Genomic DNA, 20,248 nt, shown 5'->3' on the forward strand with positions numbered 1-20,248 from the left:
TCACACACACCGAATAAATGCAGCTATTGGCAGTACTGAAGAAAGAAGTCCCATATTTTTGTATCCCAAAACCTGTCACCTCCAAGTATCCTCTAGAATATTCCAACATGTGTGTAAATAGTTCAATAGACTGTTCTCAACATCCTCAATCAAAAAATATCACGAGGAGGTAAGAACCTGGAACAGACAATGCAATTTCATGTGTTTTCTGCTTGGTTTATAGCTATCTATTAAATGCCCCCAAAATGTTAAGAGAACAGTGGCTAAAATAATTTTCTTTAATTATGCTTTTTAAAAGCTCTTAAATCAGAATTAAAAAAAAAATAAGGAGATAACACTGCAGTTTCAAATTGGCTTTTTAATGACACCCTGGAACGAGGATGAAAAAGAACTGCAGTTGTATGATAAAAAAGTATAGAAAAAATGTTCTTAAGTTGTTGTACTGCAATTTTTCCATGCTTATCCTGCAGTCCTTGCAGTATCCTGTCTCCTCTAACAGGAGAGAGGACATGCAGGAGTATTGCTCTCGCTCATGCTGTACACCTTGTTAATTAGCACAGTACACTTCAGTGGGCTCTTTAGGGGGGAAACATATAGAAATATGTCTGTAGTAGTACTCAATATGTTTGGCTAAATATCCAGAGCCTCAGGGGGAAGTCAGCCTGTGCTCTCTGCACACAGATGTCTCAAGAGGTTTTGATAACACCCACAACTCCCTTTTCCTGGAAAGCGGATGAAGGAGGAAGGCAGAAAAGAGTTGTTGCCTGATAAACCCACAAAGCATATTTAATTCTATATATATTTAAATACATAACTGCTCAAAATGTGAACTGAATAATCTACATGGCATCAGAAATTAAATGCGTGAACCAACCACTGAGCAACTGGCATAAAAGTATCCACACTGGCACAGCTAATATACAGACAATTATCAGATCTGCTAAACAGAGCCTAACATTGCAGTCTTATCAGGGAAGCTAATGATACCTGGTACAACATTTGAAATGCCAGCTCCTTAATCGCTTTTGGCTAAAAATATAAGGTGTACTTTTGCCTTTCAATAATTCCTCTTAGCTTTTGTGGAATACTTTTCATACTGCATTCCTTATCTCAGTGCAGCCTCCATATCTGTCTCAAGTAAGACCCCTTGCTTTTTTTGTGCAAAAACTGGAAAGCAAGTGGATCAGAATCTCATAAAGAATCAAAAGATGCAGCACTTTGTCTTAAAAAAGGCTTTTTTACATCTCATATCAAGAGATAGCTACAACTCAATGTATGAAACAGTCAAATGATGATGTAAGCATTTGAAAACATCACCTCAGGAAGCTGTTTGGCATGTCAGGAAAGCCTGTTCAATCGACAGTACTTCCCAAAATTAGAGTTAATTCATGGAAAAAAAGGACGTCTCCGGAATCAGATAAAAGCACAGTCAAAGGTTTCTGTTTACTTAGAATAGAGACTTAAAGGGAATATACATACATCAGACTTGAAGGCGTCTCCCATTCCAAAACAATGTATGCAACCAAAAAATACAGTGGCAAAGGAATACAAGTATGTTCTCTAGTTTTTGGGATTTTTTTTTTTAATCTGAAGAGAACAAATTAGTGATTTGCTCATCTATCACAGCTGTTTGAACACAAATGCTTTGAGCTTACCATTCTGCAAGCTAAATCTTTTAAGTTTTATGTTGCAGCATTGTAGGATTCAAGAAAAACTGTGACTTGTAATGTCAGCTTCTTTCATGAATGGATATAAAAAAAAAAATAAGGGCTGAATGGGACTATTCCATTTCTTTCAAAGAGAGAGATATATATTTTTGTAAACTTATTGCATATTAAGAATGTAGTCAATAAGAAAAAAAATTAACTAAAAATGTCACAAGTCTACAAGACAGAGCGGTCTTTATTGGTTTGTTCCCCATTCATGTGGACTTCTTTTAGAAGAGAAAACCCTTTCTGGACAGCCTCTAAAGCGCCATCGCAATGCATTCGATAAAAAGACCCCCCATCAAATCAAAATAATTCTGAAGTGAAAGAAAGACCCAGCACTAAGTTAATGTGCTACAGCCAGCTCAAAAACTGTGTGGCTGGGACGGATCACAAAGCTGTTTCACACTGCTCTCACCAATACAGGGTCCTGTATGTGCAAGGCCTTTTCTGCCAATGACTGTCCTGACTTCAGTCAGGTACAACATCCTCCTCCATCGAAGACAGGCTCTGGCCTGACCAAAGGCAGAGTGCTGAAGTGCAGACAGGGAACCTCAGCCCACCTGCTGAGACATGAACCATTACAGCAGTAATACGGGAGTGCCTCTGTTACCTTCGCATTATGGAATGGGTGGGGAAGAGCTTCCAGCCAGGTTGCCCTGAGCTGAGATTGCTAACAGAGAAAGGCCACAGCAGAATTAGGCATGCTTGTTACAGGTAGTGAAGTTTCCAGAGGTGGAAGGTAGGGGTGGACAAATGTCATAATAAGTCATAATCATAAGTCGCAGTACCAATCAAGTGATAAAGGCAGAAAAGAATACCAGTATCTACTGGTCATGTTTACGAAGGCTAAACATTACTTTCTAGTAGAGACTACAATAAGAAGGAAAAGACTAATGTCCCATTTTGATATACTGCTTTTCAGGGCAGCAGTTAGGGCTACTGTCTAGGCAAAATCAATGGATGATACCTCCTAAGAACAGTCCAAACTCTAATACTTGAAGAACAGTAGGAAACATCCTTCCTCCAGTCTTCCCACATGAAAGTAAATTAATGAATTGGATGAAGTAAGAAAATCCTTAAGAAGTTAGGACATTTAGGGATACTATGTCCAATAAAAATCTTAGTTCCCCCTGTTCACGGTGATTTGTATACACCAAAAAAAGGGTCTGCTCAAACCACTAGCCTGTATGTTAAGCTGCAGCACCTACTTCTGTCAGTTGTGGCACCTATTTAGTGGGGAATGTACCACCAACGGGGCCAGAAAGGATAAGCTGATGAGAGTTTGTAATGGTTTTGTTCCTATTTTGGAAATTGAATGATCTAAATTATGAACTTGTGGTGAACTGGAACAATAAAAGATGATTTTTTACATAATTTGATGGAGGATGACTGAGGACTGAGGTTACTAGAATCACGCGTTCTTTTCCTACCTATACTGTCTTTTTGTGCACACTGTACAAGTAGAATGGTTGTTGCCAGGATTGTTATTAACACTTTCCTTTACAGCGTATTTCCACAAACTGCTCCTTCTGACTGAATATGGTAAATCCAGAATACAGCAGGATTAGTTCAGATGGAAGGAATACAGGAGGAAAAAAGCTCCAGCATTTTGTCTTACAAATGTATCGAGTCCATCAAAATCCATTTATGTCACTGACGGGGCATGCTTGGTTAGACGCACAAATATTGGTACTGAAACCCAACATGTAGAAACTAACACCAAAAGAGAGATCTCCAAACAAAATGCTGGAGAACGGGTTTGTCCTGTCCTTGTTAAAGGATGGAAAGAGCTTTCAGGAAGCTCGCTTTCAGCAGCACAGCAGCAGCCATTTAACAGAAGTAGGCTTCTGAAGCATCTTAACAACTCTCACTGGTGACTTGTTACATCCTCCCACTGGTCCCCGCAGGTCCCGTACCCTGACAGGCAGGATGAAAAGCTCCTCTAGCGGGGCGGCGGGCTGTCAGAAGCCACCAGCTGTCCTGCCAGGGCTCCGCCATCGCAGGGGCCAGCTGACAGCCTGGGTGTTGCTGGCCATGCTGAGAAACGTGCCACCCAGCTGCTGTGTGGTCACGTCCATCTGGAGATCTCCAGCCAGACAAATCTCTGGGCCTGTCAGCTCTCTTCAGCAAGCCTTGTTATGCAAATTCAATTACTCAAGTGTGCCCTATTACTGCTGGCTAACTGCTCCTAGAACCGATCTCACACTGACAGTCAGCTCACATTTTTACCCACCAAAAGTACCTCATTTATTCTTGCTCAACTACTCCCTTGTATCATTAAGGCAGAACAGACAAAGTCCATAGTACTGTAACCTCTCTGCAGTGGGTTACAATTCCTTGCAAAGAGCTTAGAGAGAAATTAATTTGAAAACATACAGCTTCTAATCAAACACGAGTTAAAGCCACACTGTCTACATAACTTACTACTGGAAACAAGAGCTAGTAAACTTGGACAGAATTCTAGTTCATGTGGCAAGTACTTTAAAAAGCAAACAGATAAACATGAAACATCGCTGAGAAAGAAATGAGCTCTGTTTGAGATATTTACTTTAACCGAGGGGTACAGGTAACGAGAAGTAGAATTTCTCATTTTCTCTAGCACACCGGTGTTTGGATTTGTTCAATTAGGGGGACTGCTGCAGCAATAACCACCTACTTCTTTCACATGTTTATTTATGGAATATAATTTAAAAGTAGCCTGAGCTATTAAAAATTTCCCCTGATGCAGAGATATGAAAGATTTTACTTAGAGGATTCATCATGTAAATATGCCAGTGTGTAATAAAAACGTTAGGTGAGGAAGAGTATGGCATCATAGTGTAGAGTTTCTCTGTATCTAAAGATTCCACTCAAAATACTGTCATGAAATTGCATGCCTTTGTTTAGAATAATTACTCAAGATTTGTCATAGGAGACTGTAGCAGATAATGCAGCTTGCTACAACGAACTGGTGTGTCTATATCTAGCATCTAAGCCAAATCTGAAGTATTTGTTTTCCAAACTACCAGCAAGCAGAAGAAATATTGTTAGTGAGCAATAATACTGATGGGATTTTCTGAAACTAAGAATTCAACTATAACGAGTACAAAGCGACAGCACGGTTGCTTGGCTGAATCAATACACAATACTCAGGGCAGAAGACAACAAGTCAAGCCAAGTTTCTCTAACCCCGCTCTCCTTCACAGGAATGAAGTTGCATTTCTAAGTGTTTATCTCTCAGCACCTTTCAAAAGTGAATTTTGGTGAAGAGCAAAGGATGAGGGGAAGACATCTACACTCAAACGCTCTTGTCTTTAAAAGTAACTGCTAAACCAATTTTTAAAGAGCCAGTGTTGGATGACTGTGGGGAAAATATTGAAATGCAATTGTGAGATGCTGAGTTGATTAATAACGAGGAACTTGGGCCGTTGTGAAGGAAGATATGAGTCAAGCTCTGGGAGAAACTGGAAAAATGGCACAGCACACCGTGCTGGCAGAATGCTTGGCATGAGTGAGGGAGATGGGGAAAAAAGATATACTTGTGAGATAAGCATTGTTTTAAGCCTTGAAAGGTAAGAGATCTGTGATGCAGACAGAGATCAGAAACCAGGAAAAGGATTCCAGGAAAACATTTAAAGCAGTTTGCAGTCTTTAGGTTAAAGATAACAGAAGGGAGACAAAGGAACGTGAGAGGCCAAGAAAAAATCAAAACAAAACAAAACACCCACAAGTTACCAAGGTTTGAGATAACTGGGTCATGGACCACAGTCATATCAATAGCATGGGGAGATTCTAAAGCAAACCTAGGTAGAATGTCAGCAATGCTTAGAACATACCCAACTTTGTGGAAAAAAAGAGAAACCCTAATCAGATTTGGTGAGACTGGAGTGTGAATGGGAGTACTAATAATTGTGGGACAGCAAAACCTTTCTAAGACTGCAGAGTGGTAGGAGGGAGATGGAAAGGTGTTTGTTGCAAATCAGAGCAAACAATAAAGACATCTGCAAGGACACTGGGAAAGAGATGTCTGCATTCAGAATAAAACTGATAGTACCAGAGGTGATTTTGGAAAAAGCTCATGTTTATGCTCATATTTTTATAAAGGCATCCAAATTCAATAAAGCAAGGTGTCTGAAGCATAAAATGAACAGTCTCAGTGAAGGGTCTTCACAAATGGTGTGAATAACCCTGAGGAAGTCAAAAGGATTACCATTCCCACAGAAGATTATTTTTGTTGATTTGGGCAGGGTTAGAATGAGACAAAGAAAGAAAGAAAAGTAGAATAGAAATGCACATCATTGGCACATCTGGATTTGATTGAAGATCCTTGCTTTCAAAGGAGATTTAAAAGCCTCGCTCCTAAGAAGTCTATAGCCTATAGTCTTCAATGGAAAGATGGGCACTGAACTCACATCCACCTCCTCATCCTCTCCTTAAAGAGAGGGCAGGAAAAAGCATTTGTTTTTAAAAATGGGCAACAGTCTGAGAGAAAACATCATCTAAAACGAATTCCATTCTGCCATTTCTTACACACATGACGATGTTCTATCACCAAAACCCATGACACCCCCATGCAGAGATAAATTAGCACTGTGAGAGAGTTCAGTTTCATTGACACCTTCCAGATAAAACAATGACAGCTCCAATGACATCACCCCCAGTCTCTTGGTGCCTGACCAAAATCAAGCCAACTTTATGTAAGGTTTCTGTAACAATAATACAAATACTGCAGCCAGACTCAATCTATTCTTCTTGATTTATGTGACATAAATACTTAGTACAAATCAAGATACAGCTGTATAAATGGAATCTAAAGAAGCAACACGAGGACGCATTTCACTGAAAATAAGACAAGAACACATAATCCAAAGAAAAGTATTTCAAGAATACAGTGCAAGTATCAAGTCAACTAACTTCTTCACCTGAGAAGCTGTGGTGATTTCACACCAGTAGATTGCTGAGCTCCGACATGCTGTTTTCTCACACCCCTTCCTCAAAAGGGCAGGGAGAGAAAATACGATATAAAATACCAACCTTGTGGGTTGTGATAAGGACTGGGAATTCACTCACCAATTACTGTCATGGGCAAAACAGACTCAGCATAAAGGAGATTAATATAATTTATTACCTATTGATAACAGACGAGAGCAGTGAGAACTAAAAGCAAACTAAAACCATCTTTTCCCCGTCTACCTTATTCTATCTCCTCCTCCCCAGCTGTAAAGGGAAATGGGGGCTGTAGTCAGTCAGTCCATAATGCTTCACCTCTGCTGCTCCTTCATGGTCACTCTCTGCCTCTGCTCCATGTGTGGTCCCTTCCATGGGATACCCTTTCAAAACTGATCCCACATAGGCTTCCCACAGGCTGCAGCTCCTCAAGTGCTGCTCCAACACATGACCACAACATGGAGCCCAATCTGCAGGAACCACTCCAGCAAGGGTATCCAAAAGCAACAACTCCTCCGGATCTCCTGCCCCACCATGGGCTTCTCACCACAGGCTGCAGCCCTGGACCAGGACTGCTCCTGTGGGGGCACTCCGTGGGCTGAAGTTTCCTTTAGCCATATCCACTGCTGCACAGAAGGCTCCTCCGTGGGCTGCAGGGATCTCATGGCTAAGCTCTGGCCAGCACCAAGTCTCCTTTGGAACAAGTGCAGTTGGCTTTGGCCTGATATGGGGCAGTGTTGGGCTGTGGTCATAGAGGTCACCCCTGCAGCCCCTCTGCTATCAAAAGCTTGCAATGTAAGCCCATTACAGAAGTACCCTCAAGCCAACAGGATTCTACGTAGCTTTCTGCTCCCTCAGTCACAGTGCACCTTATAGTACAGGCTCAGGGTAGTTGGAGAATTGACAGCCAAGCTCTTAATTGCTCATTTTCTTGCTAAGAACAGGGCATAATGATTTCCCCACCAACAGAAGAAATGTGAGTAGTAATATGAAGAAAAAAAGAAAAAAGAGTGCAAGTAGACAGAATCAAGGCAGGAAGAAAAAGCTCCTTCTGTTGACTTTTTCTTCTCTTACCTCCTTCCTACCAGAAGCAAGAAGAGTTGCACCACTCAGGTATTTCTAGACCAAGCTACAAAAGCCCTATGCCTTTCCTTCAAAAATGCCAAAGAAATCATGAAGTCTGCTCATAGAATTCCCATGGCAAGTTTTATCCCTGCTTTATGTGAAATTCAGTGCTGATGTTCATTAGAAATACAGCTTTAAAGCTCACACAGCTCAGTGTTCTCATTTAAAGCTTTCTCCCATACATACATTCAAAAATTCCAGAAGCAAAAAATCAGGGAAGATTTATGATTATTATTATTTTTAATCTAAAAGTCTGAGATCCTACATGAGAGTAACATGAAAATTATTCATTCTTAACCTCTGTCATCTGCTAGGTTTTTGATGCAGTGAAGTATGAAAATGCATACGTCTCATAGATTTCTGTTTAATTGTGTCTAATGAAGCTGTGGGTGTTCTTGGCAGCTGTATATACTGATTTAATTCTTTAATCTAACAAGCTTCTGCCCTAAATGATAACTTATGGCAGCATGTTCACTCCATACATTAAAACTGCAATGAATTAGAAAAAAAAAAAAGAGTCCTAGTTGTTGGTTTATTGCCTTTCAGTTGGCCCCAATGTCCTTTAAAAAAACAGACATATATGAGCTTTTTATTCCGTCCATATACCCTGCCTCTCTATATACTTCTACCCATGTATACTCTTGGAAGTGCAATAGTTAAAATGAAAGGAAACTATTATTATTTTCTTCCTTCTCCTATGTTTTAAATTCTATTTCATCAGTCTGAAGGTCTCCTCCATTTTAGCTGCATACTTGTGAAAGCATTACAACCGGAACATGTTACCCATAAAAGTGGAGTAGCACATTGCTCATTTCTATACTGGAATTACATTTCAGTATTACTTTTTAGGACTTGCTTCTCATACACACCAACATTTGTTTTATATGCTGATCAACATTAAACAGAAGCTTTTGCTAATTAGCATGCAAGGATATACAGTTAGCAGCTTAAGAAAAAAAAGTCTTAAGTGTACCCAGCTAATTCAGAATCAGGCAGCAATAAGGAGTTAATCAAGTGTTTTTTTCCTTAGTGATTACCAGTTTATATCAACACTGAACTGTATTTGACTCCATGCTGTTTGATCACATATCTTAATTTGTTGCCTTACAGTTTAATTGAATGTACTTTTGTCACCGTATCTCCCCAGAAGCCAATGTATCTTTGCTATTTTCTACTCTCAAATGATCAGAATAAGTCTGAGGGACTTGTAAAAGGTTTATCTTATTTTTTTCCCCCTTAACATAACTAGTTCACAATGTGGAGATTAAATGGTGGGTTGTGGGCGAAGAAATTGCAATACTTTTAGACTGAGTGGCAGCAGGTGGCAAAAGGTGCAGAGCAGAAGGGAAGGTTAAGACAGCTGTAGTTTTCCTATTCTGAAAACAGAAACAGATCTTAGAGAGATTAGAGAAATAAATCTCTGTGTAGATCAGAATTAGTTCACTTAGGGTCACTGCCAATAATTAAAGGGCATTTTAAAGGGTTAAAAAGAGTAACCTTCCTGTCTAGCCAGACTTTTCCATTCATCCAGACTGCCAGAAAAAGTCTGGTCCTCTTTTATTTATTTATTTATTTATGTATGTATTTATTTATTTTAAACATTTCAATTTGAGTACCCATCTTGTCGCACTCACTGTGTTACTCCTGGTAGCCAAGTTGAGTTTTTGCCTGGGCTCACTGAGACAGTGTTATGAGATAAGAGATCATTTGTACTGAAGCTGATTTCTGCTTGGCATTGGGATCCCCTCAACAGCAGCTGTTGGGCATCTGTGGTCTCCCACATTCCCAGCAGCTACCATACTTCTTCTCAGACACTGTTCTCATAAAGGAATTAAGAGTAGATCCAATTTATTCACAAATACTATACTAAAAGCAGACTTGCAGTGAGCCTAGAAGAAAAGAATATATGTGTGTGGACCTGAATGCAAGTATTTTAGTATCCAATTTGGTACAAAACATTAGACAACCTGGCTCAACTGCTTCTGCAAAATGTTAGCCATTTCTATCAAAATACAAACCAAAAGAGAAAGAAAACAAAGCAGAGCATGTACTTCCCTTGCCTCAGTTCATTATGTGCAGAGTTCTGAATGTTTTCTTTGAGAACCATTCCTTTATGTACGTGAGATTAATAATGGAGCCTGTAAGGTCATTCTTCAGCAGTTTTCAAGTTCCCTGAAAACTGAAGTGGTCAAGTCAGAAGTATAATCAAGTCAGAAACAGAAGGATGTCTATGACAAGTGTTCACCTTGTAAAGACACTATGACAACTAATTTATTCCAAAACAGATGGGAGCTGTTATTTCCATATAGCCAGCTTCCATCTAACTTACACTAAAAAAACAGAAAACAAAACACAAATATAGTTCACCTGCATTATTTTAACATATGTGATGAATGAAAAGAATATATAATAAACACTTCCCAACGTTTCACAGAACTTGCCAAAAGGTGAACTGCAGACCTGAGACTTTCAAAAGAGAAAAGAAATTGCAGACATAGGCAAGGCCATGGTCTAATGGAGGCACCTGTGAAGTGGTGGCAAGAGACAAGAAATCTTTGGGTTGTGCAGATAAGAAGACAAAAACAAGTGTTACCAGGCTACAGCTCCAAAATAAACAACTTTTTGACTATGCAAAGGAATCTGGTGTGAAAATCCAGGGAAAATTCCTTTTTTCCCCTACTGGATTTTTCTCCATACAACTTAATATTTACCTTCCATTCCATTTATATAAAACAACCAAAAGACCAGCACACATGAGTAGAAGAACATTTACTACTGAAATATTACCTGAGGATAATGATTGTATAACAGTAGTAATTATTCCACGTAAATGCATTAAACTAATAGAGATCTGCCTGGTGAAATCCTGAACTTGACTGTTTGTGTCCCAGACTTTCGTTTGTGCGATCTGACATGATGATACTGCAATGCTACTGTTTTACTGCTTTGTTAAAGGAAGTCCGGGCAAGAAATACACAAATCTACTCTGTACACAGACTTCTTTCAGAACTGCCTTTCAGTTTCACATTTAAATACTATCAGTAATGTGTAATAGAGACTCTATAATCATATTGAATTATTTTCCAGTTTATAACCTTGTGTCAGTGTCCCTGCATTGAAGTTCTGTGCATATGTACAGCAACTTCACCGCTTGTGTCAGATAAGCAAGCCAACTACAAAACAAGTTAACATACACAGAATGCAGTAGAACAGTCTGACATCTAAGTACAGTTTTATTCTACCATCAGTAATACAGTCAACCAACAACACAATTAGTTACCTTCAGAAACAATCACCTTGAGAAAATAGTAATTCTGTTCAAGTCACAAAGCACAGAAGATCAAATACAATGGAGACATGAGATCACTCTTGGTAGCAAAATTATAGTTACCACCTTGATGAAGAGAGGAGAAATGATATATTACTCAATTATGAGGCCAGTGCCAATCATAAACACAACCTTCCATTTCAACTGTGTTCTCTGGAGCAACAAATCCCTCAAGCAGCATCTCTGAGGTCACATATGAAATAAGTGTATGCTAACCAAATCTCAGAAGTTTGGATTTGGCATTTAATTTTCGTGTCTGTGCTAAAAGTCCCATTTTCCTTGGCAAGTTTAACTTGACAAAACGGGCTGCTATTTGAGATTTGAATATCAACTGTTTAATGGACAGAATTATGTCAGAAGGGTTAAGTGAACCATTATATATTCTCAGTCTCGGCAAGCCATCTTTTCTTTATAAACTCGTACTTTCCCCACCTACCACCTGCTGTTGTACTTTGATGAACTGCAGAAAAGATGTTACGACATCATGGTAAGATGGTAAGGTCTCACCAAGTTTTAAGTAACAAAACCTATGAGTGAGATGATAAACATTCAATGAAAGATGACAGCAAACTCCGGAGATGGCTTTAACTAGTTTTGCAAAAAGCAAACTGGGAAAAGGAAAGTACAGTAAACAAGGAGCCTCAAGTCACAGAGACATACAGCAAGATTCATTCTATAGGAAGATTTTCCTGCCTGGGAGAAGAATGTTCACTTGAAATATTTCACGGGAGGAAGTTAAAATGAAGCCATATGGCCACCTGGTCAAAGTGAGGAAGAGTGGGCCAATGGAGGGCTATCATTAATGAGGTCAAGAGACACACACAATTAAACTGTCAAAGTGATAGCTATACCACAGATAAGATAACCCAGTAGAAAAAAGTAAAAAGAATGGTGGATCAGAGAATTTAATCTCGCGGAATGACAGGCAGAAACATTTTAGTCACAGTTTTCAATCATCCTAGATAAAGAAAGCTTCCTTCTGGTACCTTGAATGGCTTCTTTGCAATTTGCTTTGTCACTGTTACGATCAGTTTTTCTACTCTAGCTGCTTCCACTTTACCGTGGGGTACAGCCTGCTACATCAGTTCCCAAGCAAAATGAAATTCTACAACAGGCTCATCTTAGCTTCAAAGCAGGAAGCATTGTATTAAATTTATTGCCACTTAATACGCTCCCTTTTGAAGTTCCGCAGAAAACACAAACCAGGGGTCACAGATTCAGGACAGCAGTACCATGCAACAAATCATGAGCCAGCCTCCTGCAGTTCTCTCCAAACCTCTACCGGAGAAGGTCCATCACAGCGGTGGTCTGATAGCACTCCTTTCACTAGAACAGTCACGTCTTCCTTCTTGTCTTGTAACTCTGTTCTCTTGACTATGTTGGTCAAGACTCTACTCTAGTTGCATTAGCTGAGGCATAGTAAAAATAATAGATGCTCCGGCCAGGCATCCCACAGCCATTCTGGATACTCTGCTAATTGCAACAAGTGCAAGTGGATAATAATTGCTAGAATAAATGCTCTCCTGCACTACTAGCAAGGACAGAAATAAAAATAGACATATTTAATTACTTTGTTCCTTTCCTTATCAATAGCAACATTACAAATCTGCCTGCATACTGAATTGATATCTCTCATGCTTAATGACTCAAATTGATAGTGCTGGTCTTGGTAATAATGTAGAGAGAGATACTGCCCAAAGAGGAAACAAGAGGAGTATTTCCATAAACATCTCCCCAGCCAGAGAAGGCAGTAGATGAACATCAATTCAGTCACCTCAGTTCTTACAATAAAATTGTATTAGTTTACATAAAGGAGGGTGCTTGTGTCCTAGTTACTTTGGAAATGATGCTAAATGTCAGGTACCAGAACTAGAGAATATGTCAGGAGAAATATTTCCTAAGGTTCATCACCCCAATGAGTCACAGGCAATATTTCTCCAGTAAGTTTCAAACCCCTACAGCAAAGTTTTCTTTACAGGAAAGAATCTCCATATCTATGCATACCATTGACTACATTAAACTGAAAAGGCATATAAACTCCTTCCTACAGATCAGCTTGGGAGATTATTTCCCATGAGAACAAGATGTATTGATGTCACCAAACCAGTAAGATATCAGCTCTTTTCATCACAAGGCATGAAAAATACCTCTATGATCTGTATTTTATCTGGAACTGGAGATGGTCCACAAGTTTCATCCTTATCTCCTATGTTTTGGCCCTTTCACTGGCCATTTACATAACATGGTAATATCACTCTCTGAAGCGCTCACACAAATATTTTTATGATCTGTAGGAAGTCATTGGGAAAGCCAATGAAACCACATGGGCTGAAGAACTAGGAATATGTGTAGGGAAGCTCAGAACTACATCATCTTTGTATTTACTCTTAATAATCGGCAATCTTTCTCAAGTCAGCATCAGAACTCAAATAAAAAACAGCTGACTGAAAATAAATGCCACTATTAATAGACATCTAACTGTGGAAATGACTTGAAGAGCCTGCGCTTTGTGTTATCAGTGTAGTGAAAGGGACAAATAAAGGAGAGTACCAGACCTACAAAATTCTGCTACATCTCTGGCAGCGGAATATATACACCTACTGTGTGGCTAGCTAGAAGTCTGTCTACCTATCAAGTTTTGGACATACTGTAATTAGACACTGCAGATACAAATCAGGCAAGAATTCCCACTGCACAGAAATGAGACAATGTCCAGAACAGTCATGGAAAACAAATTCCCACCACACAGCACAATTCACGAACTTCAACCAAGACCCAAATACTATCTCTTCCATAATAGTTTATGTAGAAGCAGTAGGTACTATGAACAAGCATATTCACTCCTATCCTTATTGGACCCCACTACACTAGTTCCCCACTGCACTGAGCTGATTTCACAACCCTTACCATTTTCTGGAGATGTTCCTACTTGTGGATCTGGATAACCATAAGGCATTCGTTCCATTTGGTAAATAAAGCTCTCAACAAACACCACTTAAGTTCACCAACACTAGATGTATACACACAAGATAGAGAAATTGTATAGAAGTTGCTCTAAGATTATGGACTTCAATCCCGTGAAAACAAAAAGAGAAGCATATCAAGTGATACACTATTTACAATACATTCTGAGCTAAAACAGATTGTGTGGTTTTCCCTACATGTAAATAAGAATCTTTATAAACTGAAGCTTAAAATGTAGACGGTTAATGTATTTTCTGCTTTAAAACTAACTAGAAACAGCTCAGTTATTATGGCAATGGACAGAAAAGGAAGGTCTGTAACACTGAAGTTTAGAAGCAAGTAATTATGTGCCCATGTACTGTTTATAGTTAGAAAAGGGCTTGACTATTTGACCTGCAGCAAAATATATCGGTATTGCTGATAAGACTGGTAATGCGTACATGCCTGCTGCAGACGGTGTCTCTGCTGATAAATTATGCCAGACGTTTTTCAGAATTGGCTTTGATAATCTTTTACCTTTAGCTCAGTCAAATTATCAGTTTTCAGTTTCTGGGATCCTACTACTAGGAGAGCTCCCAGGTAATGTTTTTTGTTTGCTTGTTTTTTAAATATCACTTTTATCTAGCTTGCATCTAATACTCACATGCCAGCCCATGAAAAAAACTTATTCCTTTGTTCATCCATTCCTAGAATACCATCAGTTCAGAGATGGGATAGCAATAACTTACGTTGCATTCTGGCAGGCCTCCAGGGCAGTATTTTTTGCTTAATCTGGCCACTTAATATCTTGTAACAGTTTAAAAGGTCTTCAAAAATGTATTTAACAGCTCCACATTACTCTGGCAGAACAGCAAGGTGCTTACTTTTAAGTGCAATGTATAATTAAGTGGAAAGCAGTGCAGCATAATACAATTTGATCTCATTACGGTTGCTGTCAGACAAAAAAAGAAGAAAAAAAGAAGAAGAAAAAAAAAGCAGCAAACTAAATTTCCAGGGAAAGATAATATACCATAGTTCTTAATATCCTCATGTTAAGAGGGTTACTGAAGTATCCCCTCAACATATGTAAAAATGTGGTCACAGTGCCATAAATTCAGTATGTGGGAAGTGTTGGTACTAATTACTGGTATAGAACCTTGACATTACACATTGCAAAAACTAAGCATCAACTAGACCAGCTCTCTGACAGCAAAGAGATAATTATTAGGCTTCCACTCTCACAGAATTCCCAGGTCTTGTTAATGCCAGTGTACGTGCAGACACACAAAACTCAAAAGAATGGAAGCTTCTCTCACTGTGATATGATAACCCACTTAAAATAAACAACACAAAGAAAATAACTCTTGTTATCGGCTTATTTATAGCTGTCCTAATCTGGTCACCTTATTATTATTATTATTATATTTTATTTTTTTCCAAGGAGCATCTATGGATGTGATTGACTAAATATGCCAGCAGTTTCTTGCAGGCTGCACGCTTTGGAAGAGAACTATTTGTTAGCTTTCCTTTAGTATTTGTCACTGTCTATCCAAGACAAAGACAACCCAGCAAATTTGTGACTCAGTCCGTTTGTTCACTCAAATGCAGTGAAAACCACGTGCTCAGAGAAGCTGTGGGTTCATGTATCAACTCATCCTAATTCTGGATCCCACACACATCCCAAAGCCTGTTCTAGAACTAGTCGGGTAATACAAATATTAAGTCCAACACATCACTGGATCACTGTTGTTACATACGTTAAGAACAATTCTATAGATGATGCCATGCCCAAGCAAAAAAAAATCCATGCTAACTTAAGGCTTCTTGGACAGTCAGGCTGATCTTATTTATCTTTCCCTTACCATTTCTTTAGAGAATCTTCTTCCTTCAATACAGCCTCCACCATTTAACCTTCCTGTCCATTTTTACTGGTAAAACATGGAGATTATGCTGAGAACACAAATATCCCTCATTCAACACATTATGTGGAACAAAGGGCTTATACTAAAGCAATGTCATAGGTTTTTTTTCCAGTGTCTAATCACATTCATCTGCACTTTTCGTAACACTTTATATGTCTATATGTTATTTATGTATAAATAATTACAAAGTCCTTCTCTCAGTGCTGTGAGGAACTGCAGTGTTGTAAATTTTAACCATCAAGAGGCTGCACACAGACACAAAAATTGAGATCACAACACAATGAAGTTACTGTCCAACTGAAAATCTATCAATTCGCCTTTCTGGAAATGTTTATAGTTGCAACAAAAATTAATTCACTGGATAATCATTAATGTAGCAGAAATAATTCAGCAAGAAAGTAAGGTGTACACTACTACAATTACTGTCATTTTATGGCTTTGATACATATTTGCGTGGAAGGCTGAATGCAGTAAACACATCAGAGAATATCTTATTACCCAGTAATGCACACAGTCAACTACCTCATTGGCATTATAAAATGGTTATTTTAGGTTGCTGTTGTTCTAAGGAAATGTTACACTTTTTGTTATTCATTTTATTGGCTCATTTCTGATGTGTAAGGTAGGGCAATGTAAGATAAGAGAAAAGAACAGGGATATAAATGCACATATGCATACTATTTAACTTGCCCCACATATACCAGCGCCTAAAAAAATATAGTTCATAGGTGAGAACTTTAAACAGTTTATGAGCACTACTACTAGCTTTAAATATTATTTCCGACGTCATTAAAAAGACTCAAATGGGAACACAAAATGATGTACTTAAAATAACGCCTGAACCATTATTTTTTAACCAGTTGTCACCCTAATTGGTGCTTTATTTTTAAGAAAACAAAGAAGTACAAAAGTGCTTATATCAGGAACATTGTTTACAAACCCATAAAAGACAGTAATGCTTGTTCTTCCAGGATTCATATTGTTCCTTCAGAGAGGAAATCCTTTGCTTGTTGCCTAAGAGAATAATACTGCTTTTGCACTGTAAAATGAAATTAGTACTTGGATGCTGAACAGGTTGATAACATCCTGTTCTATGATGAAATCCATTCCTTTCCCTGCGAACATCTTTCATTTATTTGTGACAGCGGTCATCTAACCATTTGTACTGGGCAAAGAGAAACAATAAATTTCAAAGAACCACAGAGCTGAGATTTTCTTATTATTCATTGTCCTAGAAGGAATAAGTTCTGCAGTCTCACTACAGTGTGCCCAGCCAGGTACAGCCCTGAACAAAGATGCAGAAGAATTTAAGTACAGACAAAAGGCTGTAACAGGACTTCTTTGGGATATTGTTCGTAACTATCCTCAATAGTGCTCCATTATACAACCAATGTCAGCTGTGAATCCCACTTTGAAAGCAGGTTCTGCAGATTTCTTCTCTGAAACTAGTTAAATCTTCTTAGTTCTTACCTTATGATCAGTTTATGGATCTACTTTACACCTGGTTTGCAAAATTATCATTCTCTAATCCTAGAAAAGGTGAAGCCAATGGTTCTGGGCATCTACTATAAAAACTGGAGGGTGTTTTCTACACAAGTAGCACTGATTTTGTTCTCTACATTTATTTCCAAGCACGTATCAGCTGGGTATTAACCAGCTTCTGGAGTAAGAAATTTCATGTGGTACCATTAATGTGATATCTGCATTTTGCCACTAACCAATGCTGGGCTAAAAAAGATAACTAGATTTTGCTTTATTTTAGTAGTGGGATCCCAGTGCGTCTGCTATGGATCTAAGAGTCCTTGGCAGTATGCAGAAATTTTTTCATTCCCCTAAGAAAAGGCCTTTCTGTACTGTTTGAAATTTCATGTAGGGTTAGAAAAAAATATTACTGGGAACATCAACTGCAAAAAAATCATACGTACAGACACAACCTTTATATATTTATGTACGTGATCTTATAAAATCCCACTTTGGACTATATAGCAGTCAAACACTTTCCATATTTCCTAAGGACCACATGCTGCACGCTTCAGCATTTCCATTTTTACTGACCCAAAAGCTAAAAACTTTTACAAAAAGAAAGAAAAAAAATCAGAAGTGTCTGTGTAGGAAATAACTCTTGTAAAGTTTAAAGCAGTAAGTATACAAATACTATAAAATCCAGCCACTCTAAAATGGTGGTAGGTGTAACTGATTATAGTAATTAAACATTCCCATTATACACTTTCATTAAATTTTCTGATTTAAAACAGGTCGATGAAACTACCTTAAAAATTGGCAAAGCAAAACACAACATTAGCACGTTTTGGACCCTATATGTACACACACATTACTTATGTCAAATGAAAAGTAAAGTAGAAATCTCTTTTCTGAAGACATTAAAACGCACTTTATTGGTTTGTTCTTCGCCCTTTCTCACCCAATCCCCAATTTTTTATCAGGCTAACTCAATTAGTGCACTGGATCTTAAAAGATACCCATGTTGTTTCTTCCTTTAATCCAGACATTCCTGTTTTTCACCTCTGCTCTGTGATTCCCATTATTGCTCCCAGTAGCAGCGGTGTCACACCAGACTGAGCTGGCAGACGCAGAATCAAAACTGCATTATGATTAAACAGGTCTATAAGAAAAACACTCCAAGTTACAGAGATTCTTTCCTCAGCAACCATTATTTTTAATGAGGCCAGTTTACTTTTGGAATCTTGGCAAAAAACAGTCATTTACTCTAGTCCTAGAGCAATGACTGCAAACTGGGCAAATATAAAGATTACATGCAATGTAAAATCTGCATGTGCATATCATTACACAAGGAAAGCATGATGTGCTGGGAAAGAGGCCTGTCAAGCTATCGTGTTTGTTAATGAAAAGAACAGTTTTATTCCAAAACAGTCTACTGTATCAGATTTGATAGAGCAAGTGTTAACTAAACGTTGTGCTTAAAAGCTTTGATGAGAAAATCTAACACGTTAAACCAAGAAACAGTTCAAGGACAGCAGGAGGCAATTCCAGAACACAGGCACAATCTATAAAGGCAAAGTACCACAGCTTTTTGATGTTAAGTAAGTAGCAATATCAGTATACAACAAAGCTTAAAGGCAGACTGTTGTATCAAGTTTAAAAGTTTAATATCCAGGGTCAAAAGCCTCAATTACCTATTCTACTACTACTCCTCTTAGTGAACAGATCAGTGTTACTTTTAAAGATTTATCTGCTTAAAGCATTACCTGAATGATCGTCTTTCTTTCTTATTCTCTTAGGATCTGGATTTTTAGTATTTTCATTATGCTGCATCTCAGACACTCAGACTAAGGCAAAACATGTATGTTTGGACTTGAACAAGGTGGGAGGTCAGAGACACTTAATTTGAAAACGTACATTTCTTAAAATGGGCTATGTCCATTAAGTGCACTAAGAAAAAGGGCAATAGTACAAGAGGAGTGGCACTTAGTAAAACTGCAGGTAAATTACTGCAGTAGCATTTAGGCTGAAAGCATTAAAGTGCACATTCAAAAAATACAAGGTCGGGAAAAAAAATCCCACTTACACAGACTAGGGATTTATTACACTTTTGACTATGCCATCATATTAGATTTGTCAAATGGGCCACATGACACATGTTATTAGCCATGTAATAATTTAGTTAAGTGATGAAAGATGATTTCCTAGTTATTTCTAATGGCCGCGTGCTTCCTTTTATCTGTTTCTAAAACAGTAAGGAGGGTATGATTAAACAGTAACTAGAAAACACGCTTAAGGCAAGAGAAGATTCAAAAACAACTTCATAAATTTGCTTTTTCAATTTTATTTTGGAGATATCAAGAAACCTTCACACTTCATACAAGAAACCATACGGATTCTTCTACACATACTCTTACGCCTCTGCACTCAGCAGCTTTTAAGAGATGATTGCAAGCATCCCAGCCCACAAATCTAAGTTCATTCATTAACTTAAATAGGAACACAGTTCTGTTGTTATCACCTTACTAAATAAATACCAAGTAAATACTCTGGTATGGCAATTTTAACACTTTTTTATGCTTGTCAACAAAACGTAGCACTAAATCACTATGCTTAAAGGAATATTAATTATCATACATTATAAATTAAGCCCTAAAACCTACAGAAAATAACTAAATGGAGTGAAGGCGAGAATTGTATTCTGTGCAAGTTTTCATAAATTATCAAGCGCCTACGTTGAGCAGGCTAGGCTACAATGCCACCTGGTGGCTTATAAAACGTACCAGGAATCTGTGTGAACAGTGCTTAATGGGTTGGAAAATATGCAATATTCT

At 38.3% G+C, this 20,248-nt stretch overlaps 1 protein-coding gene across 1 annotated transcript in view; it reads right to left on the reverse strand.

The window, feature by feature from the left end:
• Positions 1-20,248, reverse strand: part of HIBADH (3-hydroxyisobutyrate dehydrogenase) — an 82,270-nt gene that overhangs the window by 30,825 nt on the left and 31,197 nt on the right. The gene's annotated exons all lie outside the window — the stretch shown is intronic.

The sequence above is a fragment of the Excalfactoria chinensis genome, chromosome 2, assembly GCF_039878825.1.
Source record: "Excalfactoria chinensis isolate bCotChi1 chromosome 2, bCotChi1.hap2, whole genome shotgun sequence".
NCBI classification, from domain to species: Eukaryota; Metazoa; Chordata; class Aves; order Galliformes; family Phasianidae; genus Excalfactoria; species Excalfactoria chinensis.